Raw genomic sequence first — 19,055 nt, 5'->3', positions numbered from 1 at the left:
TGCACTCTGTCGGGACAAATAATCTGGCACAAGAAGACTTGAGAACCGCTGCTAAGTTACTCGCACTCGGCGTCCTCTCTGTCCAGCTGGCAGAGCTTCTGAGAGTAAGGGGCCACTTAAGTCTTCCAAGAGAACGGAAGAAAAGTATCAGAGGGGGATAACAATAGCAATAGCAATAAGCACTTAGACTTATATACCGCTTCACAATGCTTTCCAGCCCTCTCAGCGGATTACAGAGTGAGCCTCTTGCCCCCCCCAACAATTTGGGTCCTCATTTTACTGACCTCAGAAGGACGGAAGGCCGAGTCAACCTTGAGCCTGGTGAGATTCGAACTGCCAATTTGCAGGCAGCCGGCAGTCAGCAGAGGTAGCCTGCAGTACTGCACTCTAACCACTGAGCCACCGCAGCTCTTAAGAGGCAAGGAAGCGCCTCCCACCGGGCCTTTTTGCTCTCGTCTGGGGAGCCTTGGATGCTTTGAATCAAGCTAGAACACGGGAGAAATTTCCCAATTGAAATTTGAATTTGACCCTTTGAAAGTTGAGGCTAAGAATACCAGTCGATTGAGCCTCCTGCCTTATATGTTCAGGTGGTACTAATGGAGGAGGCAGTGGGGTGCTGCTGCTGCTCTTCCCCACATCAACATCTCCAGATTCTCACTTTCCTCCTCCTCCTCCCCCTCCTTTTCCTTCTCCTCCTCTACCTCCTTCTCTTTTTCCTCCTTCCTCCTCCTCCCTCCTCCTTTTCTTCCTCCTCCCTCCTCTTCCTCCTTCCTTCTCCCTCTTCCTCCTCCCTCCCTCCTCTTCTTCCTCCTCCCTCCTCCTGTACCTCTTCCTCCCTCCTCCTTTTCCTTCTCCCTCCTTCCTCCTCTTCCTCCCTCCTCCCTCCCTCCTTCCTCCCCCCCTCTTCCTCCTCCTCCCTCCTCCACCTCCTCTTCCCCTTCTCCTTTTGCTCCTCCCTCCCTCCTCTTCTTCCTCCTCCCTCCTCCTGTACCTCTTCCTCCCTCCTCCTTTTCCTTCTCCCTCCTTCCCCCTCTTCCTCCCTCCTCCCTCCCTCCTCTTCTTCCTCCCCCTCTTCCTCCTCCCTCCTCCACCTCCTCTTCCCCTTCTCCTTTTGCTCCTCCCTCCCTCCTCTTCTTCCTCCTCCCTCCTCCTGTACCTCTTCCTCCTCCTTTTCCTTCTCCCTCCTCTTCCTCCCTCCTCCCTCCCCCCTCTTCTTCCTCCCCCCTCTTCCTCCTCCTCCCTCCTCCACCTCCTCTTCCCCTTCTCCTTTTGCTCCTCCCTCCCTCCTCTTCTCCCTCCTCCCTCCTCCTGTACCTCTTCCTCCCTTCTCCTTTTCCTTCTCACTCCTTCCTCCTCTTCCTCCCTACTCCCTCCCTCCTCTTCCTCCCTCCTCTTCTTCCTCCTCCCTCTTCCTCCTCCTCCCTCCTCCACCTCCTCTTCCCCTCCTTTTCCTCCTCCCTCCCGCTTCCTCCTCCTTCCTCCACCCTCTCTTCCTCCCTCCCTCCCTCCTCCTCTTCCTCCTTCCTTCTCCCTCCTCTTCTCCCTCCTCCCTCCTTCTGTACCTCTTCCCTCCCTCCTCTTCTTCCTCCTCCCTCCTCCTATACCTCCTCCCTCTCCCTCCTACACCCTCCTCCTTTTCCTTCTCCCTCCTTCCTCTTCCTCCTTCCTCCACCCTCTTTCTCTTCCCTCCCTCCTCCCTCCCTCCTTCTCCTTCCTCCTATTCCTCAGCACAGCGACAGAGCTGTCCCTGTTCCAGATTTTGCTGGCCAATGAGAACAGATGGCTTGGGAGAAAGAGGAGAGAATGAAGTTTGCAGCGTTGCAATTAGGAAGGGGTGTTTTTTGGGGGGTGGTATCTTACCCTGCTGGGAAAGGTGGGGGGGCTGGAACCGTAGCCTTGCCCTTGTCCGTTCAGGAAGCTCCACAGTGTCTCCTTGGCACACAAGGTGTGTTTTGTCTTCACCTGTAGGGAGTGTGGGCCATTCACACGCCTCGGCTTCAGGCGAGGGAAATCACCCCATGGCTGGAAGGGAGGCGGAGCCAGAGTTCCACGCGTTGCATAAGTCACACAACAGCGTGTCTCCTGGGGATGGAGGTGTGTGCGTGCATGCGTGTGCCTCGGGCTGTTGACATCCAGGAATCCCAATTCTGAGGAGGGCTCGAACCGGATTCTGCTGTATCTCTATTCCGACGAGCTTCTTAAAAGCTGCAGAAAACGAGGACTGGGGTTACTGAACCTTTTGCAGGAACGGAGGCCTCCACCCTCAAGGTGTCTAGAAAATCTAGATCCTCCTCAGGAACCCTCGAAAGAGCCCAGGCGTTTGCTGATCTTGCTGAGGAGATTAAGGGATCTGTGAGGAACAGCTGTTCTGCAGAAAATGGAGGAGAATTCACCGTTCGCTTTCGAAAAGCCGCCCGAAAGCCAAGAAGGGAAATATTGCAGATCAGACGGGACTAGATAAATAAACGGGGGAGACGCCTTTGAACGGTGGAGGGATGGAGGAACTGCCTGCCTCAAAAGGCGACGGATTCTCCTTCCGTTTTAAGACATTTAACCAGAAGCAGGGAAAGTACACAAGTAGTCCTCGCTTAACAACCATTCGAAGTTACGACGAGCCTTCCCCCCCACACCCTCCACCCAAAAAGCAATACTTACGGCCCGATTTTGAAATTCTTAACGGCTGCAAACACGTACGCACCCACACAGCCACATCACATTTTGGGCACCTGGCAACCAACTTGATTGACAGCTGTCCTGCAGCCCCGTGACCACAATTTTTAATTCCCCCGTGCCCTCCCCCCTCCCAGTTTCTGAGTATAATGGATTTGTTAAACAAACCCCGCATTGCTGTAACCCCTGCAAAAGTCCTAACGTTGGGCGTGGACATGTGATCCACTTAATGACACAACAGTGTCATACAGTGGTCATTCTCGGCTCGATCAAAGTCATAAATTGAAAAGTTGAGGTGTTTACCTCCCGAGAGAATGCGGTTCCCTGCCTTTGTCGAATTTCCAAGAGATTCACAGTTTCTCCCTTCTCCGGGCCTTTGCCCCACATTCTCCGTGGGCCCCCAAATGTGTGAGACCCCTCCCCAGAATTTCCACCCATTATGGACCCTAGTTAGGAACTCCGGAATTTCAAACCTGTCTAGAAGAAAAAAAGGTCCACACTACATTTCCATTTTCCAGATTCGGCAAGGGAGATCACTTCCTCAACCAACCTCACACGGCTGTTGTGGGGGAAATGGGAGGAGGAAGGCGTACAGCTAGTCCCGGACTTGCAACAGTTCCGTTTAGTGACCGTTTGAAGTTACCAGGGCACAGAAATAAAGCAACCAATGGTCGTTTTTCACGCTTAACGACGGTTGCAGCATCCCCATAGTCACGTAATCAAAATTCAGGAGCTTGGTTTCTTATTTGTGACGGTTGTAGCCTTCTGGGCTCATCTGATCCCAGTTTGGCGACCTGACAAGCAAAATCAATGGGGAAGAAGCCAGATTCTCTTAACAGCCTCGTTGCTAACTTGGCTGCTGCAATGGTTCACTTCACAACGGTGAGAAGAAGGGTCGTAAAACGGGGGGGGGGGGGGAAACTGTCTTAACAAATGTCCCACTTAACAACAGAAATCTTGGACTCAATTGTGGTAGAATGTGCATTATCTGCATTAGGATTGGCGGTGGCCTCCAGTTACCTATAAAGTAATAAAAGGCAGGAATAAAAATCTAATAAATAATTTCGACTGGGAAAGGAACTGCCACCAGGGCCACGAGCTAGGATTTGAGATCGAATCCTGCCTCCTGTTGGGCCAAAAGGCAAACCTGAACGAAGATGGGCTGAGCTAGAAATATCGAATCGGCCCATTTGAAGGCAGGAAAAGAAGACGCAAAGGGTTGGGGAGCAGTTGGGGAGCTGTCCGCCGCTCCTGGGTGCTGAAGTGGCTCCTCCGTCTCTGGGCCAAAGAGTCCGGGAAGGCCAAGTGGGGAGACCTGGCAGAGTTGACCCTTCGTGTCGTGCCCCTCTGGACCCCTGGTGTTATCCGAGGACCCCTGATAGAGTCAGCCTCTCGCTACTGGGGATGATGGGGCTTGTAGTTCCCCTACCTTTTGCTGGGCGCCTTCTTGTTCCCGCTTCAATTTTGTCAATACCCGGAGTTGGGAGGTGCTGGCTCCCTCCGCAGATCCTCCCAGGGTTCCCCTCCCCGCTGCCCAGCCCTCTCCTCCTCTTCCTCCTCCTCCCTCCTTCCTCCCCTCTTCCTTTCTCTTCCTCCTCTTCCCTCCTCCTCCTTCCTCCTCCTCTTCCTCCCCCTCCCCTCCCCCTCTTCCTTTCTCATCCTCCTCGTCTTCCTCCTTCCTCCTCTTCCCTCCTCCTCTTCCTCCCCCTTCTCCTTCCTCCTCTTCCCTCCTCCTCCTTCCTCCTCTTCCTCCCCCTCTTCCTTTCTCTTCCTCCTCGTCTTCCTTCCTCCTATTCCCTCCTCCTCCTCCTCTTCCTCCCCCTCCCCTCCCCCTCTTCCTTTCTCTTCCTCCTCGTCTTCCTCCTTCCTCCTCTTCCCTCCTCCTCTTCCTCCCCCTTCTCCTTCCTCCTATTCCCTCCTCCTCCTTCCTCCTCTTCCTCTCCCTCTTCCTTCCTTCCTCCTCCTCCTCCTTTCTCCTCCTCCTCCCTCCCCCTCTTCCTCCTTCTCCTTCCTCCTAGCCTCCTCTTCCTCCCCCTCCTCTTCCTTCCTTCCTTCCTCCTCCTCTTCCCTCCCCCTCTTCCTTCCTCTTCCTCCTCCTCTTCCTTCCTCCTCCTCCCTCCTCCTCTTTTTCCTCCCCCTTCTCTTCCTTCCTCTCCCTCATCCACCTCTCTCCTTCCCTCCTCCTTCCTCCTATTTCCTTCTCCTCCCTCCTCCTCCTCCTCCTCATCTCCCGCCTGCCAGCCCCTCCCTCCCTCCAGCCCTCGCCGCCTCCCCCAGAGGCGGGCTCTTTGGGCTGCGAGCGAGGCACGCGGGCGGGCGGGCGGCTGGCTGGCTGGCTGGGGCCGCTTCTCTGCCAGCGGCCGCTCTCCCGGGGCTCCTGTCTTTGGGGTCCCCCCTCCCCTCCCGCCTTGCCGGCCGCCCCACCGAAGCCACCCACCCACCCACCCCGGGAGCCCGCATGGCCAAGAAGTAACCGGGCTCGGCTCAGCCATCGCGGAGGAGGAAGGGGCTTGGAAGGTAAGTGGCGGTCGCAGCTGTTTGCCGGGCTCGATCCCGCTTTCCTCCGGGGCTGAGCGTTCCCGGCCGTGCCTCGGCTCCACTCCACCCCAGTCCCTTCGCCTGCTGCCCAGCCTCATCCTCCCCAGCCCTGTTGGGGGGTTCCGCTCCGACCCCACCTCTCCAGCCTGGGCTGGGCAGGGTTGGGGCACCCCCAGGGCTCCCTCCGTCTCCTCCTGGCAGGGGATCCCCACCCTGGCTACCAGCGGGGGTGGGGGAGGGAGGGAGGGAGGGAGAGAGAGAGAGAGAGAGAGAGAGAGAGAGAGAGAGAGAGAGAGAGGGAGAGAGAGAGAGAGATGGCTTTAATACCCTCGAAGAATTGTTGGCCAGTTAGGACCTAGACCCAGCTGGCTTTTTACAAAGAGGAGGATAGGAAACAGAGGGGTACTCTTTCCCCCCCAGCCCACCCCATGGAAAAGAGCCCAACTCAACGGAGCCAGCAGCCCCAACCTTCTTCCTTACACCGTGTTTTTTTTTTCCTTCCTCTTGCCCATCTTCTCCGTCTCCCTGGGTATCTCCCAGGCGTCGGGCTAGGACAGTTGCTATAGACACAACTTCCGAGGTACTGAGAAGATGGTTTTCCATCTCTTCCCTCGGTACGGGCGGAGCGGGGTGGGTGGGATACGTGTTCGAGCCCTACCCACCCACCCACCCGTCCGTCCGTCTGTCCGTCGGTCTGTCTGTCCCACCCTTCTCAAAATGCTTTTTGTGATTCACCACCGGGCCAATGGAATGGGCGGAGAGGGAGGGGGGGAAGCAAAGGAACGAGCGATCTTGGGGAGGGGGAGGGGGAGGGGGAGGGGGAGGGGGAGGGAGGGTGATGCGTCCAGCAAGCATATCTTTCGGGGACTCTGTATACGTCCATCCAGGGAAAGAGCTGCATCTGGGATTTGGCACAGGGCTCGAATCCACCCCACCCACAAAAAAAAAAAAAGTTGCAAATATTTATTTTATTTTATTTATTTATTTATTTTATTCAATTTATATCCCACCCTTCTCCTAGTGGACTCAGGGCAGTGCACAGCCAGAACTAAAACACATACCAATACAAAATTTAAAATTATTAAAAAAGAATTATATCACTGTGGCCCAAAATTTAAAACATTCAAATTGAAACCCATTTGACAATTTAAACGACTAAAATATGGGTCTCTGGGCGAGCTTTCATGGCACGGGAGGTGCTGAAACGTGGAAGGGACGGTGCCAATCCGAAACATTACAGAGATTTGGGAATAGCAACACGCCCTGTCTGTTAAATGCCTTTTAAACCGACGTGTATTTTCGTCTGGAGTATCTTTCCATCCAGATTCCTGGAGTTTTAAACAACCAGTGGATGTGATTTGGGTTTTTTTGTGTTTTTTTTTAAAAAACTCATCTTTTGGCATCCGGGTGCCCAGATTCTAGGCTTGGCAGGATTCTGTTCCCAAAGCACAGAATAAAACACTTGGAACGATGGGCCCAAAATCCCCAGGAAATATTCAATATTAAGGAAGCGTTTTTACTGGAGTGGCGGTCGAGCAAGCAATGGCCCTGTGTGAGCCCCCACACTGGAAAAAAAAGGAGAAGCGTGAAATTGCAAAAATCCCTTGAATCCATTATACGTCTTTTCCATCCATTATAGTCTCAACAGCACCAAGAAAGGAAGATAGATTTTTTGGGGGGAGAAAAGGGATGTTTTCTGGTTTTAAAGTCTCTTCAAATGCCCAAATTGGCCCCCTGCAGGGTTTAAGTGCTCTCATTTGTCCACAGGAAGGTCTCTCTCTGTGTGTGTTTGCGTCTGGGAGGGATTATTTTCTTCCTTTTATCAAATTTAGATCCTGTCTTCCGCCTGCTTTTCTCCAGATGTATAGAATCCAGGTAGTCTTCGACATACGACCACAGCCGTGCCCCCAAATTTCTGTCACTAAGCGAGACAGGGGTTCAATGAGTTTTGCTCCTTTTTTTTAGAATCCAGGTAGTCCTCGACTTACGACCAGAGCTGTCCCCCAAATTTCTGTCGCTAAGTGAGACAGGGGTTCAATGAGTTTTGCTCCTTTTTTTTTAGAATTCAGGTAGTCCTCGACATACAACCACAGCCGTGCCCCCAAATTTCTGTCGCTAAGCGAGACAGGGGTTAAATGAGTTTTGCTCCTTTTTTTTTTAGAATCCAGGTTGTCCTCGACTTACGACCACAGCCGTGCCCCCAAATTTCTGTCATTAAGCGAGACAGGGGGTCAGTGAGTTTTGCTCCTTTTTTTTTTTTTAAACGGCCTTTCCTGCCACGGTTGTTAAGCGAATCCGGCTTCCCCCGGACTTGGCTTGTTGGAAGGTCGCCAAAGGGAATCACGTGCCACTGGCCCGCTGTCACCGTCACAATTACGAGTCAGTGGCCGACCGTCTGAATTTTGATCACGTGACCATTTGAGGAGGCTGCAACGGTCGTAAGGGTGACAAACGATCCTAAGCCATTTTTTTTTTTTAACAAGGCCATTGTAACTTGGAATGGTCGCTAAATCGAGGATAACCTGTACACGCTTTGAGCCTCTCTTAGGGAAGACAGGAAAGAGGTTTACGCTCTAACGGGCCTGTCCCATTTCTCACGCAAGATTTGGCAGCGAAGCCAAAGTGCCACACTGGTTTTGTATCAGAATAATAGAGTTGGAAGGGACCTTGGAGGTCTTCTAGTCCAACCCTCTGCTTAGGCAGGAAACCCTAAACCACTTCAGACAAAGGGTTGTCCAATCTCTTCTTAAAAACCTCCAGTGTTGGATCATTCACAACTTCTGGTGGCAAGTTGTTCCACTGATTAATTGTTCTCACTGTCAGGAAATTCCTTCTTCGTTCTCAGTTGTTTCTTTCCCGGATGGGATTCTTTCCCGGATGGGTTTCCATCCTTTGCTTCCTCTCCTGCCTTCTGGTGCTTTGCACAATAAATTCACTCCCTCTTCTTTGTGGCAGCCCTTCAAATCTTTTAATCTTTTAATATTGCTTTACCCAGGGAGACGTTTACCCTCTATTATCCTTTCTTCCCCATCCTGGGTAAGATTACAGCTGCACGCAAACTATGAGAAGCGAAATATCTTCCAAGAAAAACTGGAAAGTCCAGTAGCTTCTTGAAAAAAAAGCACCTTTAAGACAGCCATGAGCTGGAGGACTGAGAATCTCCATAGACCAGGGGTCTCCAACCTTGGCAAATGTATTTATTTATTTATTATTTATTTATTTTTATATGCCGCCCTTCTCCGGAGACTCAGGGTAGCTTACAATGCGTTAAGCAATAGCCTTCATCCTTTTGTATATTTATACAAAGTCAGCTTATTGCCTCCACAAACCGGGTCCTCATTTTACCCACCTTAGAAAGGATGGAAGGCTGAGTCAACCTTGAGCCTTGGAGAGATTTGAACTCGCAGTAATTGCAGGCAGCTGGATGTTAAATGCTGCCTTAGTAGGAGGCATTAGCCTCCTACGCCACTCAGGCTCCTTATTTAAATTTAAGCCTGGAGGACTTCAACTCCCAGAATTCCCCATCCAGCTGGCTGGGGAATTCTGGGAATTGAAGTCCGCCAGGCGTAAAGTTTTGCTGGCTGGGGAATTCTGGGAATTGAAGTCCGCCAGGCGTAAAGTTTTGCTGGCTGGGGAATTCTGGGAATTGAAGTCCGCCAGGCGTAAAGTTTTTCTGGCTGGGGAATTCTGGGAATTGAAGTCCGCCAGGCGTAAAGTTTTTCTGGCTGGGGAATTCTGGGAATTGAAGTCCGCCAGGCGTAAAGTTTTTCTGGCTGGGGAATTCTGGGAATTGAAGTCCGCCAGGCTTCAAGTTGCCAAGGTTGGAGAGCCCTGCCATAGACAAGAAAGCCAGATGTTCTCACGTTGCTACCTTGGCTGGGACTCAACGAAAAGTGCCGGTGTGTTGTATCGCTGCCTCGTAATTTGCCGTTAGTGCCGAAGAAGCGTTAAGGAGGAGGGCTGAGGGACAGGTATAGCTGGTTGTTTACTCCATCGCATTGACGCTTTCGGCCAGAGGAAGCTGTTTGCTGCTCACACGGATGAAAAGGTGTGTCTATGTTCTGAGATCAGCACTATTATCACACAGGTGTATGGTTGGAGAGACTCCAAATTCAGAAGCAGACTGCGCCTGTTTCTGGAGATGGATATGAAAGACGGGCCGTCCTCGACATACGGCGATCCTTTTAGTGACCGTTCAAAGTTACAACAACACTGGAAAAGTGACTTGCGACCGGTCCTCAAACTTATGACAGTCACAACGTTTCCCACGAATCACGTGGATAAAATGTGGGCGCTTGGCAACCAGCAGGCATTTCTGTCAATGGATCGCCGTTTGAGACCTTCCCAGCTGGTTTTGGATGAGCAAAGTCAAGAGGGGGGGGGAGCCAGTTTCGTTTAATGACCCACCTGATTCACTTAACGACTGTGGTGATTGGACGTGACTCACATCACAACTCACAACTGGCCTTGCTTGGCGATGGAAATCCTGCTCCCAATTGTGGTCATAAGCCGAGGACCACCTGTCTGTCAGTGTTGGGACTTCCGCTATTGTGAGCTCGTAGCAAACGTTATTACAGGTAGTCCTCCACTTATGACCCGTAACTGAGCCCAACATTTCCGTTTGTTAAATGAATTTGGGCCATTTTACAACCTTTCTTGCCCCCGTTGTTAAGTGAATCGCTGCAAAGGTTAAGTTAGTAAGGTGGTTGTTAAGTGAATCAGGCTTCCCCGTTGACTTTGCTCATCAGGCGGTCACAAAAGGGGATCATGTGACACCGGGAGACTGTCACAGTCCCAAATAGGAGTCAATTGCCAAATGTCTGAATTTTGATCATTTGACATGCAGATGCTGTCAGGGTCATAAGTGTGAAAAATAGCACTAGCAATAACCCTTAGACTTATCTACCCCTTCACAGTGTTTTACAGCTTTCTCTAAGCGGTTTACAGAGTCAGTATCTTGTCCCCTCAACAATCTGGATCCTCATTTTACTGACCTCAGAACGATGGAAGGCTTAATCAACCTTGAACCCATCAGGATCGAACTCCTGGCAGTGGGTAGAGTTTGCCTTCAATGCTGTATTCTAACCACTGCGCTCGATGGCGCTCTCTCTCTCTCTCTCTCTCCTCTCCCTCTCTCTCTCTCTCTCTCCTGTATCTCTCTATCATCTATCTCTATCTTCTTTTTTTCTTTCTATCTATCTATCTCTATCATCTACCTCTCTTTATCTCTCTCTCTATCTACTGTATCTCTCTCTCTCTCTCTCTCTCTATCTATCTATCTATCTATCTATCTATCTATCTATCATCTATCTCTATCTTCTTTCTATCTATCTATCTATCTATCTATCTATCTATCTATCTATCTATCTATATCTATCTATCTATCTATCTATCTATCTATCTATCTATCTATCATCTACCTCTCTTTATCTCTCTCTCTCTCTACTGTATCTATCTATCTATCTATCTATCTATCTATCTATCTATCTATCTATATCTCTATAATCTACCTCTTTTTGTCTCTCTCTCTATCTACTGTATCTATCTATCTACCTAGCTACCTACCTACCCACCTACCTACCTACTACCTATTTATCTATCCATCCACCCACCCACCCACCAATCCATCCATATTCAATAGCAATAGCACTTAGACTTATATACCACTTTACCATGCTTTTACAGCCCCCTGTAAGTGATTTACAGAGTCAGCCTATTGCCCCCAACAATCTGGGTCCTCAATTTACCGACCTTGGAAGGCTGAGTCAACCTTGTCAAAATGGTCATAAGTCCCTTTTTTCCATGCTGTTGTAACTTCGAACGGTCACTAGGTGAACCATCGTAAGTTGAGGACTACCTGTGGAATATACCGTGTGAAAGGAGGAACAGAAATGAAAAGTTTCTCTTAAACTCAAGAAATGGTGACAAAGATCAGAAAGTTCACACTCCTTTCACCTCTGTCCCATTTGGGCTGCATCTCTCTCTGGCCACCCTCATCATCTTCTTTTAATGACCCCATAATCCCTTGCATTGAGGTGGAGTCTGGGCAACTGAATGGAGCTAGCAGTGTTTTAATGGCCGGATGCCTTTCCTGTCACCAGTGCAGAGTTTTATTCAGCAGATATATTCTCGTCATGCCCAGAGAGAGAAATATCTGCCTCTACCTAGGATCGAACTCACCGCCTCCTGATTGTGAGGCCAGAGCTCCACCTCTAGACCACCGCACCACTCTCTCTGGTCACCATGTCAGATACCAAAGCACCGTCCCAAAGACGAATGTCTCTTACTCCAGGATTGTATTTATTCAGCAGGAGTGAGAATCGATTAGTCTCGCATAACAAAGGCTAGAAGGAGCAAAATCCGTGAGGTTGTTTATTTTCTTCCATGCCTAATTAAACTAGGAGAAAAAATTCCAAAAGACAGGATAATCAACTTGAGGTGGCCTTAAGGGAGATTGCATGTTTAGGGGCAGTCTATCTGATTAAGTTTCTTCAGAAGGAAAAAGCAGACCCAACATTCGTTGCCATACCCAACTGGGGAACATCCTGAAACACTTTGGGAGACAGACAATCCCCACTTTAAATCTATTTTTATGCATCCTCATAGATCCCTTCTAAAACATAGGTGCACATGAACCAGTTTGGTCTAGTGGTGAAAGCTAGAAACCAGGAGACGGTGAGTTCTAGTCCCACTTTAGACATGAAAGCTGGCTGGGTGATTCTGGGCCAGTCACCAGGAGACGGTGAGTTCTACTCCCGTTTTAGGCAAGAAAGCGAGCTCGGTGACTTTGGACCAATCACCAGGTGACAGTGAGTTCTAGTTCCAGTCTAAGCATGAAAGGCAGCTGGGTGACTTTCTCTCTCTCTCTCTCTCTCTCTCTCTCTCTCTCTCTCTCTCTCTCTCTCTCTCTGCCCAACCTACCTCACAAGATTGTTGTTGTGGGGAAAATAGGAGGAGGAAGGAATACCTGAGGCATCTCTCTCTCTCTCTCTCTCTCTCCCCCCCCCCCCCCCGTCTCTCTCTCTCAACTAACCTCACAAGGTTATTGTTGTGGGGAAAACAGGAGGAGGAAGCCAAGTATATTTTATTTATTTATTTGATTTTTATACTGCCCTTCTCCAGCAGGACTCAGACATATTTATTTATTTATTTTATTTTATTTTATTGAATTTATATAGCGCCCTACTCCCGAAGGACTCAGGGTGGTGAACAGCTATAGAATAAAACATATAAATACAAAATTTAAAATAAAATAAAACGAATTAAATAGTTTGGCTGAACAAATTTAAAAACCCCAATAATTTAAAACCAAATTTAAAATTTCCATTTAAAAAGGGGAAAGACTTAGGTCAGGCCAGCCTGATGAAACAAGAAAGTCTTGAGAGCGCGACGGAAGGTACGCAGATCCGGGATCCTCCGTATCTCCGGGGGGAGCTCGTTCCAGATCGTAGGTGCCCCCACAGAGAAGGGTCTCCCCCTGGGGGCCGCCAGTCGACATTGTTTGGCCGACAGCACCCGGAGGAGCCCCTCTCTATGGGAGCGTACTGGCCGGTGGGAGGCTATTGGTGGTAGCAGGCGGTCCCGTGGATAACCAGGTCCTAAGCCATGGTCCTAAGCCATATGAGAGATGTTCACTAGTTATTTATAAAATAATAAAGAGAGGATATAATAAATAGACACAACCTACTTGATAAGGTAATGGCATTCAAACGCACTTCTTAAGTCCTTCAAGTATCTGGGAACGCACTCAGGTGCTTTCTGCACCCCCACCCCAATAGGGGAGAACCGAGCCATGCCGTGTGTGAGTAAATTTGCACAAACTACCTTCTACTCCGAGGGGCAGATATCCTAGTAACAAGTCCCAATCTGCTACGGGAAAAAACAAACAAACAGATGGGTATGTGAGCACCTCCAAATGTGGACATCAATTCCACACCTTTCTCTGCCATCAAAAAAGACACTTACTCCCCCCTTATCTTGTTGCCGTACAGTATTGGTAACCCCCCCTCCCCATACAGTACGTTCCCATGTGCTTTCTCTCGTCTCCCCTCCTGTGGCTTGCAAAATTCTCCCTTTTGTGATTTCCTGCGGCTCCTCTCTTTCTACAAACCGTAGGAACTACCTTCCCACCGTAGACTAGGCAACACCCAGAATGAATTGGTAGATATTTGTCTCTGGGCTGGCTGGCGCTGATCTAATTTGCCACCTTATTCCAACCGCTGAAAGGGAAAAGACACACAAAAGACATTCTGGCAAATGACAAATGTCAGATTCTATCTCCTGCAAGACAGAGATTAAATGGAGCCCAGGAGATGCTACCGAACGTATATGGGGCAGAGGGAAAAGGGGGGAGGGAAACAGAGCCCCCCCATTCCCACAGGAATGCAGATTTACGTCGTTTTGCATTTTCCAACCCTACGTGTCCAAAATTCATCGTTCTTTGAATAGCGGTGGGTTGTTTTTTTTTGTTTTAAAATATAACGGCGCTGGGTATAATAAGGAGAAGCCTGTCCAAATATGCATGTATTTATGGCAATGCGACCTCCAGAAGTTTCAGGAAAAGAAAAGGGAAAAGAAAAAAAACCTGCACGGCCTAACAAAGCTGCAAATAAGAATGCATATATTTGAAGTAATCTGTACCCGAGTGCATTAAAATATTAATTGCAAACCCTAAAAAAAATCCAACTTGAATTGTGGGTATTTGGACAGATTGCATTAAAAAAAAATGAGAAACTCCAAGAAACAGAAAGAGAGTGAATGCAGATTTTCTGCTTGTTTCTCATTCCTAAAACCATTTATAGTATAGCATCTTTGTAGATACAACATCGTATGCATATATAATATTTCAAAATTTAAATAGGCAGAAATTCCCAGTGCCCCCCCCCCACCCCACTACTGTGATTTGCCATCCTAGTCCCTAGTCTAAAGACTTTAGAGGCAATGTTGGCAGGAATCCAGATTAAAGCTGTATTTTTGTCATGGTGATAAGGCTATGGGTTAAGTTTCTCTAAGAAAACCTTCTGGTTTAAAATCTGTTCATATGAACTGGAGTTCTAACCTTACTACAGCTGCAATTCTGGATAAGCATTTTTTTTTAATGCATTTGAAGAAACGCTGCAGGAATTGGGTATGGCTAGTCTAGAGAAAAGAGGGACTAGGAGCGACATGATAGCAGAGTTCCAATATTTGAGGGGCTGCCACAAAGAAGAGGGGGTTCACCTATTTTTCAAAGCCCCAGAAGGCAGGACAAGAAACAATGGATGGAAATTAATCAAGAAGAGAAGGGACCTAGAATGAAGGAGAAATTTCCTGATAGTGAGGACAATTAATCAATGGAATGGTTTGCCTCCAGAAGTTGTAAGTGCTCCATCACTTAAGGTTTTTGATTGGGCCAAAGTCACCAAGCCGGCTTTCATAGCTGAGACAGGACTAGAACTCACCGTCTCCTGGTGATTGGTCAGAAGTCACCCAACCGGCTTTCATATCTAAAGCAGGATCAGAACTCACCGTCTCCTGGTGATTGGCCCAAAGTCACCCAGCCGGCTTTCATGGCTAAGGTGGGACTAGAACTCACTGTCTCCTGGTGATTGGCCCAAAGTCACTCAGCTGGCTTTCATGGCTAAGGTGGGACTAGAACTCACTGTCTCCTCGTGATTGGTCAAAAGTCACCAAGCCGGCTTTCATGTCTAAAGCAGGACTAGAACTCACCGTCTCCTGGTGATTGGCCCAAAGTCACCCAGCCGGCTTTCATGGCTAAGGTGGGACTAGAACTCACCGTCTCCTGGTGATTGGCCCAAAGTCACTCAGCTGGCTTTCATGGCTAAGGTGGGACTAGAACTCACCGTCTCCTGGTGATTGGCCCAAAGTCACTCAGCTGGCTTTCATGGCTAAGGTGGGACTAGAACTCACCGTCTCCTGGTGATTGGCCCAAAGTCACTCAGCTGGCTTTCATGGCTAAGGTGGGACTAGAACTCACTGTCTCCTGGTTTTGGTCAAAAGTCACCAAGCTGGCTTTCATGGTTGAGGCAGGACTAGAACTCACCATCTCCTGGTGATTGGCCCAAAATCACCCAGCTGGCTTTCATGGCTAAAGTGGGACTAGAACTCACTGTCTCCTGGTTTTGGTCAAAAGTCACCAAGCTGGCTTTCATGGTTGAGGCAGGACTAGAACTCACCATCTCCTGGTGATTGGCCCAAAGTCACCCAGCTGGTTTCCATGCCCAAGAGGTGGGAATTAAAGACCGCATATATTAAGTTCATTGGCACGCTGTCTAGGGAATTCTGGGAGTTGAAGTCCACTCCTCTCCGAGTTCCCAAGTTGGAAAAACACTGTCTTCAAAGGAGCAATGCTTCTATGGCTGATGTTCTTTGCACACTGATTACAGACAGACATGTGTGCAAGAGCACCCAGGCTGTGTAAAGTGGGCGGGCCCAAAGGAGTTCCCTAGCAACTGTTTCTAGCGGTAGAGATGACGTGACTTGGGATCGTTCAATGGGAGCCCATCGCTGTCCCTTTACGGGGGCTGCTGCTACCCCCTCGGCGGCACATGTGAAACGAGCCTCCCGTGTGCTTTGTCTTAGGAATAATGTCCATTTCTCCTGCACAGAACACGCGGCTCTCAAGAGGGTATTAAATTCCACCCCTCTCTAATGAGGCTTTATTGACTTACAATCCATTTTGGAAGCCGATCTGTGAATTAATGAGAAAAGACCTTTTTAATTTTCACTAATTTTCTCCCTTGCCTTGCCGTTTTGCGGTAATTCAGACGTGTGCTAATCCCCATGTACTTCCAAGAAAAAAAAAGAGGGGGAGGGGTGGAAATGTTCATAATCTAAAGACTTTTTCTTCCGGAAGGCCAGAATAAAGGTTAGTATTGATTTTTGGCACATCCATCCGCAAGAATCTCTAAACATCAAAAGGAAGCGGTTTGACTTATTACCTCTGGTCTCTTCCCCCACTTGGAGGGACCTTTGTGCGTTCATTTCCAAAAAGAAGAATATTTTCCTGGAACAGAAATAGACCGTCAGCTTTGTGGAGTGGGAAAAATGTTGGGCTGGAAACCAGGAGTCTGAGAGTTCTAGTTGTACCTTAGGTGTGAAAGCTAGTTGGAATACTTTTTGTCAATTACCAGGAGACACTGAGTTCTAGTGCCACCTTATGCATAAAAGTTGGCTAGGTGACTTTGGGCCAATCACCAGGAGATGGTGAGTTCTAGTGCCACTTTATGCATAAAAGCTGGCTAGGTGACTGGGCCAATCACCAGTAGATGGTGAGTTCTAGTCCCACCTTAGGCATGAAAACCAATTGGGTGACTTTGGGCCAATCACCAGGAGATGGTGAGTTCTAGTCCCACCTTATGCATAAAAGCTGGCTAGGTGACTTTGGGCCAATCACCAGGAGATGGTGAGTTCTAGTCCCACCTTAGGGATGAAAACCAATTGGGTGACTTTGGCCCAATCGCCAGGAGATGGTGAGTTCTAGTCCCACCTTATGCATAAAAGCTGGCTAGGTGACTTTGGGCCAATCACCAGGAGATGGTGAGTTCTAGTGCCACCTTAGGCATGAAAACCAATTGGGTGACTTTGGCCCAATCGCCAGGAGATGGTGAGTTCTAGTGCCACCTTAGGGATGAAAACCAATTGGGTGACTTTGGCCCAATCACCAGGAGATGGTGAGTTCTAGTCCTACCTGATGCAATAAGCTGACTGGGTGACCAGTCGCTCTCTCTCAGCCCACCTCACGCCATAGGATTGTTGTTTTGGTCGGGAAAATAGGAGGAGAAAGGAGCATTAAATACAATCATTGCCCAGAAAAGATTGAATTTTTTTTTAAAAAAATAATAAATGTAATGGTAACACAGTCACTGAATGTATGTGGAATCCCAGTCTTTAATCCCGGTGTTTGTAATATCAAGATATTACTAGGCGTCCCTGTTAGGTAGAGGTATACTGCTCTTGAATATGGAGTCTCTACCATGCCAAACATTTACTCATTGCTCTCTTCTCTATGGAGATTCGCCATCATCCAGGTCTTGGTTGTCCCAAAGGTGCTTTCTTTTCAAGAGGCAACCGGAATTTCTGATTTTTTTTATTGGAAGACGTTTTGCTTCTCATCCAAGAAGCTTCTTTCCTTCTTCCAAAGCTGGTTGGAGCTTCTGCCTTGCTGTGTTTAGAGGAACAACAACAACAACAACAACAACAACAACAAAGGCCAGAGGAACCAGTTGGAAGGGGGAAAAACATGCCAAAAAAATATATGATTGAATTAGGTATTTCTTGGACTGCAAACACCTGTTCTCCTTTGGGTCTTAACCAGTGAACTGTGTGGCTTTTAAGGTAGACCTTTTTTTTGTAGAAACAGGTTCTTAGCAGGGCCAGCTGCAGGAGGCGGGGCTGCAGGGCTGAGTAGCATCAAGCTGGCAGCCTTGATCTGCCAATCACAACCCTCCCTTGTCCCCTTCGTGGACTTCCCTGAGGGACCCCGCTTGAAAAGGCAGGGAGGCTGTCATCAGAAGCCTGCAGATGTGAGGCCAACGCTGAGCCAATCAGGAGGCGGGTCCTTGGCCGTCTGAAAACTTGTGGGGGAGGGGAAGGCCACAAAAATTCCCTAGCTGCCTCTGGGGCCAGGTTGTTAAGGGTGGGAGGGAATCCTATCAGTCTGTTTGAAGTGAAAAAGCGAGGAAGATATTGGTTTCAGGGCTCTCGGGCAATACAGGTTGTCCTCGACGTACGACGACACTGAGGCCCCGAATTTCTGTTGCTAACCAAGATGGCGGAGCGGGGACCAGTCCAATTTTATAACCTCTTTTTGCCACGGTTCTTAAGCGAGTCACTGCAGTCGTTAAGGAAACCCCAGGGCGGTTAAGTGAATGCGGCTTCCCCCATTGACTTTGTTTGTTGGAAGCACCGTCGTAAGTGTGAGTGTGCGGTCGTAACTCGCTTCTGTTCAGTGCTGTTGTCTCTTGAGGTGGGAAAGAGCTGCCCAACTGGGCCAAAAGGGGGAACGGTGAGCCTTTTCTGGGATATGCCACAGCAGCGCCCCCTCAACTTTTCCTGGCTTCAGGGTGGTACTGCAGCTTCACCTCCACCAATCAGGGGCTGACAGGAGGCAGCCAATAGGATTCCAGCTGGGGCCCTTAAAACAGGTCTACTTTGACCCCACCTGTTGGGCCATATTCCTGCTTAGCCCACCTCCCTCTTCTTTGTCCCCTACAGCTGTCCAAAAACTCCCTGGCAGACCCAATCTCCTTCCCGGTTGCCGCTTTAACATCTGGATTTCCAGCCCTGAATGTGCCAGGGCTGTGTGTGTGTGTGAGTCTGTGTCTGTGTCTGTGTGTCTGTGTTAGTCATGAAGGCAGCTTAAGGCAGTTATTAAGAAGTAGCAAACCCTCAATCGGAAAGGGGAGACATGTTAATTCGAGGCCCATTGTTGTCCTCTGGTAGAACGAGTCTCCCGGATCTTTTAATTGGTGTTTCACCCAGATACACTTAATGAGGCTATTATGTTAATTACAGGAATGTTTATGTTGGAAACTAGTAGAAGTCCTGGTTTCTCCTTCCTGGAAACGAGGAAGGCTATAGACTTCTTTCTCCCATCGGCTCCTGAAACGCTGGACAGCTCCTAGAATGCTGAAAAGCTCCTGAAACGCTGGACAGCTCCTAGAATGCTGAAAAGCTCCTGAAACGCTGGACAGCTCCTGAAATGCTCGGACAGCTCCCCATGGCAGTAAACCAACATGATCTAAGATAAACCCACATGCACCAGAGAACATGGATTCATAGAATTATAGAATCCTAAGGCTGGAAGGGACCTTGGAGATCTTCCAGTCTAACCCCTCCTGCCCAAG

This window comes from Pituophis catenifer, unplaced genomic scaffold, assembly GCF_029215685.1.
Source record: "Pituophis catenifer annectens isolate HBS135680 unplaced genomic scaffold, rPitCat1.0.hap2 SCAF_9, whole genome shotgun sequence".
Taxonomy (NCBI): Eukaryota; Metazoa; Chordata; class Lepidosauria; order Squamata; family Colubridae; genus Pituophis; species Pituophis catenifer.
This window is presented reverse-complemented; position numbering follows the sequence as displayed.